The following is an 11,402-nucleotide window of genomic DNA, read 5'->3' as shown; positions in this document are numbered from 1 at the left end:
CTCGAACCTTCAGCTCCCTCCACAGATTTTCTATGGGATTAAGGTCTGGAGACTGCTTTGGCCACTCCAGGACCTTAATGTGCTTCTTCTTGAGCCACTCCTTTGTTGCCCTGGCCGTGTGTTTTGGGTCATTGTCATGCTGAAGTACCCATCCATGACCCATTTTCAATGCCCTGGCTGAGGGAAGGAGGTTCTCACCCAAGATTTGATCGTCCCTTTGATGCGGTGAAGTTGTCCTGTCCCCTTAGCAGAAAAACACCCCCAAAGCATAATGTTTCCACCTGAATGTTTGAGGGTGGGGATGGGGTTCTTGGGGTCATAGGCAGCATTCCTCATCCTCCAAACACGGCGAGTTGAGTTGATGCCAAAGAGCTCCAATTTGGTCTCATCTGACCACAACACTTTCAACCAGTTGTCCTCTGAATCATTCAGATGTTCATTGGCAAACTTTAGACGGGCATGTATATGTGCTTTCTTGAGCAGGGGGACCTTGCGGGTGCTGCAGGATTTCAGTCCTTCACAGCGTAGTGTGTTACCAATTGTTTTCTTGGTGACTATGGTCCCAGCTGCCTTGAGATCATTGACAAGATCTTCCCGTGTAGTTCTGGGCTGATTCCTCACCATTCTCATGATCATTGCAACTCCACAATGTGAGATCTTGCATGGAGCCCCAGGCCGAGGGAGATTGACAATTATTTTGTGTTTCTCCCATTTGCGAATAATCGCACCAACTGTTGTCACCTTCTCACCAAGCTGCTTGGAGATGGTCTTGTAGCCCATTCCAGCCTTGTGTAGGTCTACAATCTTGTCCCTGACATCCTTGGAGAGCTCTTTGGTCTTGGCCATGGTGGAAAGTTTGGAATCTGATTGATTGATTGCTTCTGTGGACAGGTGTCTTTTATACAGGTAACAAACTGAGATTAGGAGCACTACCTTTAAGAGTGTGCTCCTAATCTCAGCTCGTTACCTGTATAAAAGACACCTGGGAGCCAGAAATCTTTCTGATTGAGAGGTGGTCAAATACTTATTTCCCTCATTAAAATGCAAATCAATATATAACATTTTTGACATGTGTTTTTCTGGATTATTTTGTTGTTATTCTGTCTCTCACTGTTCAAATAAACCTACCATTAAAAAAACTATAGACTGATCATTTCTTTGTCAGTGGGCAAACGTACAAAATCAGCAGGGGATCAAATACTTTTTTCCCTCACTGTAAGTGTGGTTCTTGAGTTAAATGTGTGTGTGTGTGTGTGTGTGTGTGTGTGTGTGTGTGTGTGTGTGTGTGTGTGTGTGTGTGTGTGTGTGTGTGTGTGTGTGTGTGTGTGTGTGTGTGTGTGTGTGTGTGTGTGTGTGTGCGTGCGTGCGTGCGTGCGTGCGTGCGTGCGTGCGTGCGTGTGTGTGTCAGTCACCAAGTCTCAACCCAATTGAACACTTATGGGAGATTCTGGAGCAGTGCCTGAGAAAGCGTTTTCCACCACCATCAACAAAACACCAAATTATGGAATTCCTTTGGGAAAAAAGGGGTCTCATCCCTCCAGTACAGTTCCAGACACTTGTAGAATCTATGCCAAGGCACATTGCAGTTTTTCTGGCTGCTCGTGGTGGCCCAACTCCCTATTAAAACACTTGATGTTGGTGTTTCCTTTAAATCAAATAAATGTTATTGGTTGTGTACACCGTTTAGCAGATGGTATAGCGAGTGCAGCGAAATGCTTATATTACTAGCTTCTGACAATGCAGTAAAATGTTAAACAAATAAACATCTAGCAAAAAAAGAAACACAACAAGAAATTTCTAAACAAAGTCAATTAACACTGTCATTTTGACTGTTACCTGTATAACACCACTCACCAGTTGTTTCACACAATGCATGAATACCCTCTACAATTGATACATTTTTTTAACCTTTATTTAACTAGGCAGGTCAGTTAAGAACAAATTCTTATTTTCAATGAAACCCTAGGGACAGAATGACTGATTTTACCTTGTCAGCTCAGGGATTCAATCTTGCAACCCATCAGTTACAAGTCCAATGTTCTAACCACTAGGCTACCTGCCACCCAATAAAAGGGGAAAAAACTATTCGTAATGTACACAAGCATTTCAGATACATTTTGTGCATGTACATTCAATGACATATTTTTGTTGAGTTATTAACTAATAATGTATTTTTTCTCACAGTTAATTTTAGAATAAAATGTACAGTTATTTTTAGAATTAAAGTTATTGAGTGAGGCTAAGAGTAATTGGCAGTAAAGGAAATAGTAAGGATAAATAGAGATAGTTGTTTTACTCAGCTTGAAATCAAAACAAATGATAGAAAAGGTCACAAAACATATATTGTGGCATTACTGTAAGTTATATGTTTCTCTTTAACAAAAACATGCAAGTTCTTTGTTTCTGTCCATTTTGAGCCTGTAATCGAACCCACAAATGCTGATGCTCCAGATACTCAACTAGTCTAAAGAAGGCCAGTTTTACTTATTTTTTTAATCAGGACAACAGTTTTCAGCTGTGCTAAATTAGGGTTTTCTAATGATCAATTAGCCTTTTAAAATTATAAACGTGGATTAGCTAACACAATGTGCCAGTGGAACTCAGGAGTGATGGTTGCTGATAATGGGCCTCTGTACGTCGATGTAGATATTCCATTAAAAATGTCTACACTATATTTATAATCAATCCACCTGACAGGTGTGGCATATCAAGAAGCTGATTTAACAGCATGGTAATTACACACCTGCACCTTGTGCTGGTGACAAAAAAAGTCCACTCTAAAATATGAAGTTTTGTCACAATGCCACAGATGTCTCAAGTTTTGAGGGATCTTGCAATTTGCATAATGACTGCAGGAATGTCCACCAGAGCTGTTGCCAGAGAATGTAATGTTAATTTCTCACCATTTCGCCACCTCCAATGTCGTTTTAGGGAATTTGGCAGTATGTCTCACCGGCCTTACAACCGTAGACCACGTGTAACCACACCAGTTCAGGACCTCCACATCTTAAACTGTGGGATCGTCTGAGACCAGCCACCCGGACAGCTGATGAAACTGTGGGATCGCACAAGCAAAGAATTTCTACACAAACTGTCAGAAATTGTCTCAAACATTCTCAGGGAAGTTCATCTCAGTGCTTGTCGTCCTCACCAGGGTCTTGACCTGATTGCAGTTTGGCGTCGTAACCGATGCGTGGGCAAATGCTCGACTTTGATGGCCACTGGCACACGGGAGAAGTGTGCTCTTCAAGGATTAATCCTGGCAGACAGCTGTACCATGCTCCATGGTGGCGGTGGATTCATGGTATGAGCAGGCATAAGCTACGGACAACAAACACAATTACATTTTATCATTAGCGAATTTGAATGCACAGAGATACCATGACGAGACCTTGAGGTCCATTGTCATGCCATTCACTCGCGGCCATCACATCATGTTTCAGCATGATAGTGCATGGCCCCATGTCGCAAGGATCTCTACACAATTCCTGAAAGATGAACATTTCCCAGTTCTTCCATGGCCTGCATACTCACCAGGCATGTCACCCATTGAGCATGTTTGGGATTCTCTGAATCAACGTGTAGGACAGAGTGTTCCAGTTCCCGCCAATATCCAGCAACTTTGCGCAGCCATGGAAGAGGAGCGGGACCATTGGACATTTTCGCATGTGAATCTTGGTGGGGCAAACTCCCCCCCAATTGTTTTGATACATGCCAGCAAAGCCACTACACAACACAACACTAAACAATGCATTAAAATGGTGACAAACGGCGCACACAAACTGTTAGAGCCTACATAAAGCTGTCCCAACAGCAGAACTTTATTTCCAGCACCATGAGGTGAATACTTACCACTATTACACCTGGCTATCAGCAGAGCCTTGTCTGGCATTCGAAAGAGTTAATTCAGCCTCATTTACTGCCTTTAAAAAAACATAACTGATATGGATAACTTGCTTAAACACATGTTGTGTCTACTGACAATTGAGATGTACAAACTATGGCATAAGGGGATGACGAGCGGATAAGAGGCAATCCGTAATTTTGATCAAGACATTAATTAGCAAGCTAGGACCGACGTAATCAATATAACAACTTGTTAAGCACTTTTGAAATGTACAGCGACAGAATTCCGAACATGGGCCGTTCTTACAGTATTCCCCCTGTACACCAAGTCAGAACCGTAGGATAAATAAAGGGGGAATAAAAACAGACAAAGAAAGCTCTTACAATATTCGATGATTACATTTCTCTATAACAGGCTATAGGCTACATGTGCACCACCAAGTCTTAACAGTAGGCTAAGTTATGAGGGAGAAAGGGACCAGATTATTAGGGTGAGGCACATCGGCTACTAAGAGCTTACCACACAACATACACTAAGTATAACTTTCTTAGCTACAGTTCACATATCTCCCTGGCATATTACATAATTTATGCAGCAACATACAATACATTTTTGGACACATCTTGTTGTGTTGTGCTCACTTGAACAGGAAGGTGGAACGACTGTCCTTGTGGGAAAATGTTGTCTTCAAACTTTGTCATCCAAGTCTGGCATTCTATGGATTTATGGTGCTTTCAAGACAACTGGGAACTCAAAAAAACCAACAAAAAAAACAAGGTAGAATCATGACGTCAGTGATCTTCAGACCGGAGTTCAATAAGAGGCCCAAGTTCCCGACTTGGAATTCCGAGTTGGGTGACCGTCCAAAACATATTATCCCAGTTGGAGCTATTTTTTTTCTGAGTTCCCAGTTGTTTTGAACTCACTGAAGTCTGAGATTTCCCAATTCCGAGTTTCCAGTTGTTTTTAACGCGACAGAAGCCCTGATGACTGACAGCATGAATGTTTATAATTTAAGCTTGGAAAAAGAGACCCATAAACCCAGACTTGGACCACACATCCGCTCCATTGAATAGCAGGCTAGTGATTGCTTTGCAATGATTGCAGTTAGCCACTGATTCCTTCCAAACCACCCATTGTTGAATTTGCGAATTCCAACATGTTGTGTAATGTTTATGTCCAATGGCCGATGACCACCGATACGTTTTATCTATAATTTATTTTCATTTGACATGAATTGAAAAGGATTTGCCAGAAGATTGTCAACGTGATTCTGTCATGCAGGTGAAAGAGGACCCAAAAGCGACTTAACAGAAACAGAGTTTATTCAAGTCCAAACAGAAAACGACAAATCCTGAATCCTTAACAGGAAATGTCCAAACAGGGAATAACATAAATCCTCTAGTCTGTAGAGGGGGAATAACAGGAGAAGCGGCCACAGACTGCAGGTCGCTTCGGGTAGGCGCAGGCCGTAGCTGACAGAGACACCTGCTCACACGCAGCATCTGATGAAGGCAAAAACACGACAGGACAGGGCGATACACAATCACAGCACGGTGAATTCTAAACAAGGAACCGACGGGACAGGAACGGAACACAAAGGAAGAAATAGGGACTCTAATCAGGGGAAAGGATCGGGAACAGGTGTGGGAAGACTAAATGATGATTAGGGGAATAGGAACAGCTGGGAGCAGGAACGGAACGATAGAGAGAAGAGAGAGCGAGAGAGTGAGAGAGGGAGGGGGAGAGAGAGGGATAGAAAGAGGGAAAGAACCTAATAAGACCAGCAGAGGGAAACGAATAGAATGGGGAGCACAGGGACAAGACATGATAATAAATGACAAACATGACAGTACCCCCCACTCACCGAGCGCCTCCTGGCGCACTCGAGGAGGAATCCTGGCGGCAACGGAGGAAATCATCGATGAGTGAACGGTCCAGCACGTCCCGAGACGGAACCCAACTCCTCTCCTCAGGACCGTAACCCTCCCAATCCACTAAGTATTGGTGACCCCGTCCCCGAGAACGCATGTCCATGATCTTATGTACCTTGTAAATAGGTGCGCTCTCGACAAGGACGGGAGGGGGAGGGAAGACGAACGGGGTGCGAAGAAAGGGCTTAACACAGGAGACATGGAAGACAGGATGGACGCGACGAAGATGTCGCGGAAGAAGCAGTCGCACAGCGACAGGATTGACGACCTGGGAGACACGGAACGGACCAATGAACCGCGGAGTCAACTTACGAGAAGCTGTCGTAAGAGGAAGGTTGCGAGTGGAAAGCCACACTCTCTGGCCGCAACAATACCTTGGACTCTTAATCCTGCGTTTATTGGCGGCTCTCACAGTCTTCTCCGCAGACAAAGGCAGACCGGTAATGAAGTCTAAGGCGATGTGAGACCATGGTCGAGAAGGAATGGGGAGCGGTCTGAGACGACCGGCAGGAGGAGAGTTACCCGACTTAGTCTGCGCGCAGTCCGAACAAGCAGCCACGAAACGGCGCGTGTCACGCTCCTGAGTCGGCCACCAAAAGCGCTGGCGAATAGACGCAAGAGTGCCTCGAACACCGGGATGACCAGCTAACTTGGCAGAGTGAGCCCACTGAAGAACAGCCAGACGAGTGGAAACAGGAACGAAAAGGAGGTTACTAGGACAAGCGCGCGGCGACGCAGTGTGCGTGAGTGCTTGCTTAACCTGTCTTTCAATTCCCCAGACTGTTAACCCGACAACACGCCCATAAGGAAGAATCCCCTCGGGATCAGTAGAAGCCACAGAAGAACTAAACAGACGGGATAAGGTATCAGGCTTGGTGTTCTTGCTACCCGGACGGTAAGAAATCACAAACTCGAAACGAGCGAAAAACAACGCCCAACGAGCTTGACGGGCATTAAGTCGTTTGGCAGAACGGATGTACTCAAGGTTCTTATGGTCTGTCCAAACGACAAAAGGAACGGTCGCCCCCTCCAACCACTGTCGCCATTCGCCTAGGGCTAAGCGGATGGCGAGCAGTTCACGGTTACCCACATCATAGTTGCGCTCAGATGGCGACAGGCGATGAGAAAAATAAGCGCAAGGATGAACCTTATCGTCAGACTGGAAGCGCTGGGATAGAATGGCTCCCACGCCTACCTCTGAAGCGTCAACCTCGACAATGAATTGTCTAGTGACGTCAGGAGTAACGAGGATAGGAGCGGACGTAAAACGTTCTTTTAGAAGATCAAAAGCTCCCTGGGCGGAACCGGACCACTTAAAACACGTCTTGACAGAAGTAAGAGCTGTGAGAGGGGCAGCAACTTGACCGAAATTACGAATGAAACGCCGATAGAAATTAGCGAAACCTAAAAAGCGCTGCAACTCGACACGTGACCTTGGAACGGGCCAATCACTGACAGCTTGGACCTTAGCGGAATCCATCTGAATGCCTTCAGCGGAAATAACGGAACCGAGAAAAGTAACGGAGGAGACATGAAAAGAGCACTTCTCAGCCTTTACGTAGAGACAATTCTCTAAAAGGCGCTGTAGAACACGTCGAACGTGCTGAACATGAATCTCGAGTGACGGAGAAAAAATCAGGATATCGTCAAGATAGACAAAAACAAAGATGTTCAGCATGTCTCTCAGAACATCATTAACTAATGCCTGAAAAACAGCTGGCGCATTGGCGAGACCGAACGGCAGAACCCGGTACTCAAAATGCCCTAACGGAGTGTTAAACGCCGTTTTCCACTCGTCCCCCTCTCTGATGCGCACGAGATGGTAAGCGTTACGAAGGTCCAACTTAGTAAAGCACCTGGCTCCCTGCAGAATCTCGAAGGCTGATGACATAAGGGGAAGCGGATAACGATTCTTAACCGTTATGTCATTCAGCCCTCGATAATCCACGCAGGGGCGCAGAGTACCGTCCTTCTTCTTAACAAAAAGAACCCCGCCCCGGCCGGAGAAGAAGAAGGCACTATGGTACCGGCGTCAAGAGACACAGACAAATAATCCTCGAGAGCCTTACGTTCGGGAGCCGACAGAGAGTATAGTCTACCTCGAGGAGGAGTGGTCCCCGGAAGGAGATCAATACTACAATCATACGACCGGTGAGGAGGAAGGGAGTTGGCTCGGGACCGACTGAAGACCGTGCGCAGATCATGATATTCCTCCGGCACTCCTGTCAAATCGCCAGGTTCCTCCTCAGAAGTAGGGACAGAAGAAACGGGAGGAATGGCAGACATTAAACACTTCACATGACAAGAAACGTTCCAGGATAGGATAGAATTACTAGACCAATTAATAGAAGGATTATGACATACTAGCCAGGGATGACCCAAAACAACAGGTGTAAACGGTGAACGGAAAATCAAAAAAGAAATAGTCTCACTGTGGTTACCAGATACTGTGAGAGTTAAAGGTAGTGTCTCAAATTTGATACTGGGAAGATGACTACCATCTAAGGCAAACATGGGCGTAGGCTTGTCTAACGGTCTGAAAGGAATGTTATGTTTCCGAACCCATGCTTCGTCCATGAAACAACCCTCAGCCCCAGAGTCAATCAAGGCACTGCATGTAGCACCCGAACCGGTCCAGCGTAGATGGACCGACATAGTAGTACAAGATCTAGATGAAGAGACCTGAGTAGTAGCGCTCACCAGTAGCCCTCCGCTTACTGATGGGCTCTGGCCTCTTACTGGACATGAATTAACAAAATGTCCAGCAACTCCGCAATAGAGGCACAGGCGGTTGGTGATCCTCCGTTCCCTCTCCTTAGTCGAGATGCGAATCCCTCCCAGCTGCATGGGCTCAGTCTCAAAGCCAGAGGAGGGAGATGGTTGCGATGCGGAGCAGGGAAACACCGTTGATGCGAGCTCTCTTCCACGAGCCCGGTGACGAAGATCTACCCGTCGTTCTATGCGGATGGCGAGAGCAATCAAAGAGTCCACATCTGAAGGAACCTCCCGGGAGAGAATCTCATCCTTAACCACTGCGTGGAGTCCCTCCAGAAAACGAGCGAGCAGCGCCGGCTCGTTCCACTCACTAGAGGCAGCAAGAGTGCGAAACTCAATAGAATAATCCGTTATGGACCGTTCACCTTGGCATAAGGAAGCCAGGGCCCTAGAAGCCTCCCTACCAAAAACTGAACGGTCAAAAACCCGAATCATCTCCTCTTTAAAGTTCTGGAACTTGTTAGAGCAATCAGCCCTTGCCTCCCAGATAGCTGTGCCCCATTCTCGAGCCCGGCCAGTAAGGAGTGAAATGACGTAAGCAACCCGAGCTCTCTCTCTAGAGTATGTGTTGGGTTGGAGAGAGAACACAATCTCACACTGCGTGAGAAAGGAGCGGCACTCAGTGGGCTGCCCGGAGTAGCAAGGTGGGTTATTAACCCTAGATTCTGGAGGCTCGGCAGGCCAGGAAGTAACAGGTGGCACGAGACGTAGACTCTGGAACTGTCCAGAGAGGTCGGAAACCTGAGCGGCCAGGTTCTCCACGGCATGGCGAGCAGCAGACAATTCCTGCTCGTGTCTGCCGAGCATGGCTCCTTGGATCTTGACGGCAGTGTAACGAGCGTCTGAAGTCGCTGGGTCCATTCCTTGGTCGGTTCCTTCTGTCATGCAGGTGAAAGAGGACCCAAAAGCGACTTAACAGAAACAGAGTTTATTCAAGTCCAAACAGAAAACGACAAATCCTGAATCCTTAACAGGAAATGTCCAAACAGGGAATAACAGAAATCCTCTAGTCTGTAGAGGGGAATAACAGGAGAAGCGGCCACAGACTGCAGGTCGCTTCGGGTAGGCGCAGGCCGTAGCTGACAGAGACACCTGCTCACACGCAGCATCTGATGAAGGCAAAAACACGACAGGACAGGGCGATACACAATCACAGCACGGTGAATTCTAAACAAGGAACCGACGGGACAGGAACGGAACACAAAGGAAGAAATAGGGACTCTAATCAGGGGGAAAGGATCGGGAACAGGTGTGGGAAGACTAAATGATGATTAGGGGAATAGGAACAGCTGGGAGCAGGAACGGAACGATAGAGAGAAGAGAGAGCGAGAGAGTGAGAGAGGGAGGGGGAGAGAGAGGGATAGAAAGAGGGAAAGAACCTAATAAGACCAGCAGAGGGAAACGAATAGAATGGGGAGCACAGGGACAAGACATGATAATAAATGACAAACATGACAGATTCATGATGATGACTGCTTGTCTAGCTTGCTAGCTAAGATTTTGAAAGAATGATGTTGACATGATCAGTCCAATCAAAACCCTGGTAAATATAATGTGATTTGAAATAATTTTATCTGTGGCCAATGACCTTGAGCCTTCTTGGATGGGCACTTCTAATGTAACTCTATGGCAACATCCAAGGAGCTTGAATTTTCGAGCTCACCCCATCGATTTTGCGGTGAGTGACAGAACACTGAGCCAATCACGGTACAACTGGAGAACATTACCAGCCCTTATAATCTGTATTTTCCACTGGCTTTCCAACCACCATAGAAAGCACTGAGATGGGCTGAAACACCTGCGTTTTGGAGCTGCCTTACTCAAAAATGCAAAAAAGAGACCATGTTTGTATGCGGCTTTATTAATTCAAATATTTTGTTTTGCATTGATAGCAAACTGATATGTGACACGTATTACTGCCAAAATAGCATGCAAAACAGACTATTATTATTTTTTTTTTAGCTTAACAGTTGGGGCTCAAAACAGGTGGGGCTCCGTCCCATCTGCCCCGAATGAGGGGTCGCCACTGAGTGGGACAACTCCACAGGCCACAATCAACAGCCCGATCCACTCTTTTTGAAGGAGATGTGTCGCGCTGCATGAGTCAAATGGTTGTTACACCAGATAATGACTGGTTTACACCTCTACCTATTTTTTTTAAGGTATCGTTGATGGGGCCAAGCTTCCTGCTATCCAGGACCTCTATACCAAGCGGTGTCAGAGGAAGGCCCTATAAATTGTCAAAGACTCCAGCCACCTTAGTCATATAATGTTCTCTCTGCTACTGCATGGCATACAGTACCAGAGCACCAAGTCGAGGTCTAAAAGGCTTCTTAAGAGCTTCTCCCCCCAAGCCTTAAGACTCCTGAACAGCTCTTCAAATGGCTACCCCCCCCCACCCCCTCTTTTACACTGCTGCTACTCTCTGTTTATTATCTATGCATAGTCACTATACCTTTACCTACATGTACATATTACCTCAACTATATAGCCTCGATACTGTTATTTTGCTGCTGCTCTTTAATTATTTGTTATTTTTCTATATATTCTTTATTTTTTAACACTTACACTTATTTTTCTTCAAACTGCATTGTTGGTTAAGGGCTTGTAAGTAAGCATTTCACTGTAAAGGTACACCTGTTGTTTTCGGCACATGTGACAAATAACGTTTGATTTGATCTCTGACCAATTGATGTATATCTGTATTCCTAGTCATGTGAAATCCATAGATTAGGTCCCAGTGGATTTATTAAAATAGACTGATTTCCTCGTATGAACTGTAATTCAGTAAAATCTTTTAAATTGTTGCATGTTGCATTCATATTTTTTTCAGTGTACTTTGTATC

The sequence above is a fragment of the Oncorhynchus gorbuscha genome, linkage group LG05 (genome assembly GCF_021184085.1).
Source record: "Oncorhynchus gorbuscha isolate QuinsamMale2020 ecotype Even-year linkage group LG05, OgorEven_v1.0, whole genome shotgun sequence".
Taxonomy (NCBI): Eukaryota; Metazoa; Chordata; class Actinopteri; order Salmoniformes; family Salmonidae; genus Oncorhynchus; species Oncorhynchus gorbuscha.
The sequence above is the reverse complement of the archived record's forward strand: the minus strand, read 5'-3'. Positions refer to the sequence as shown.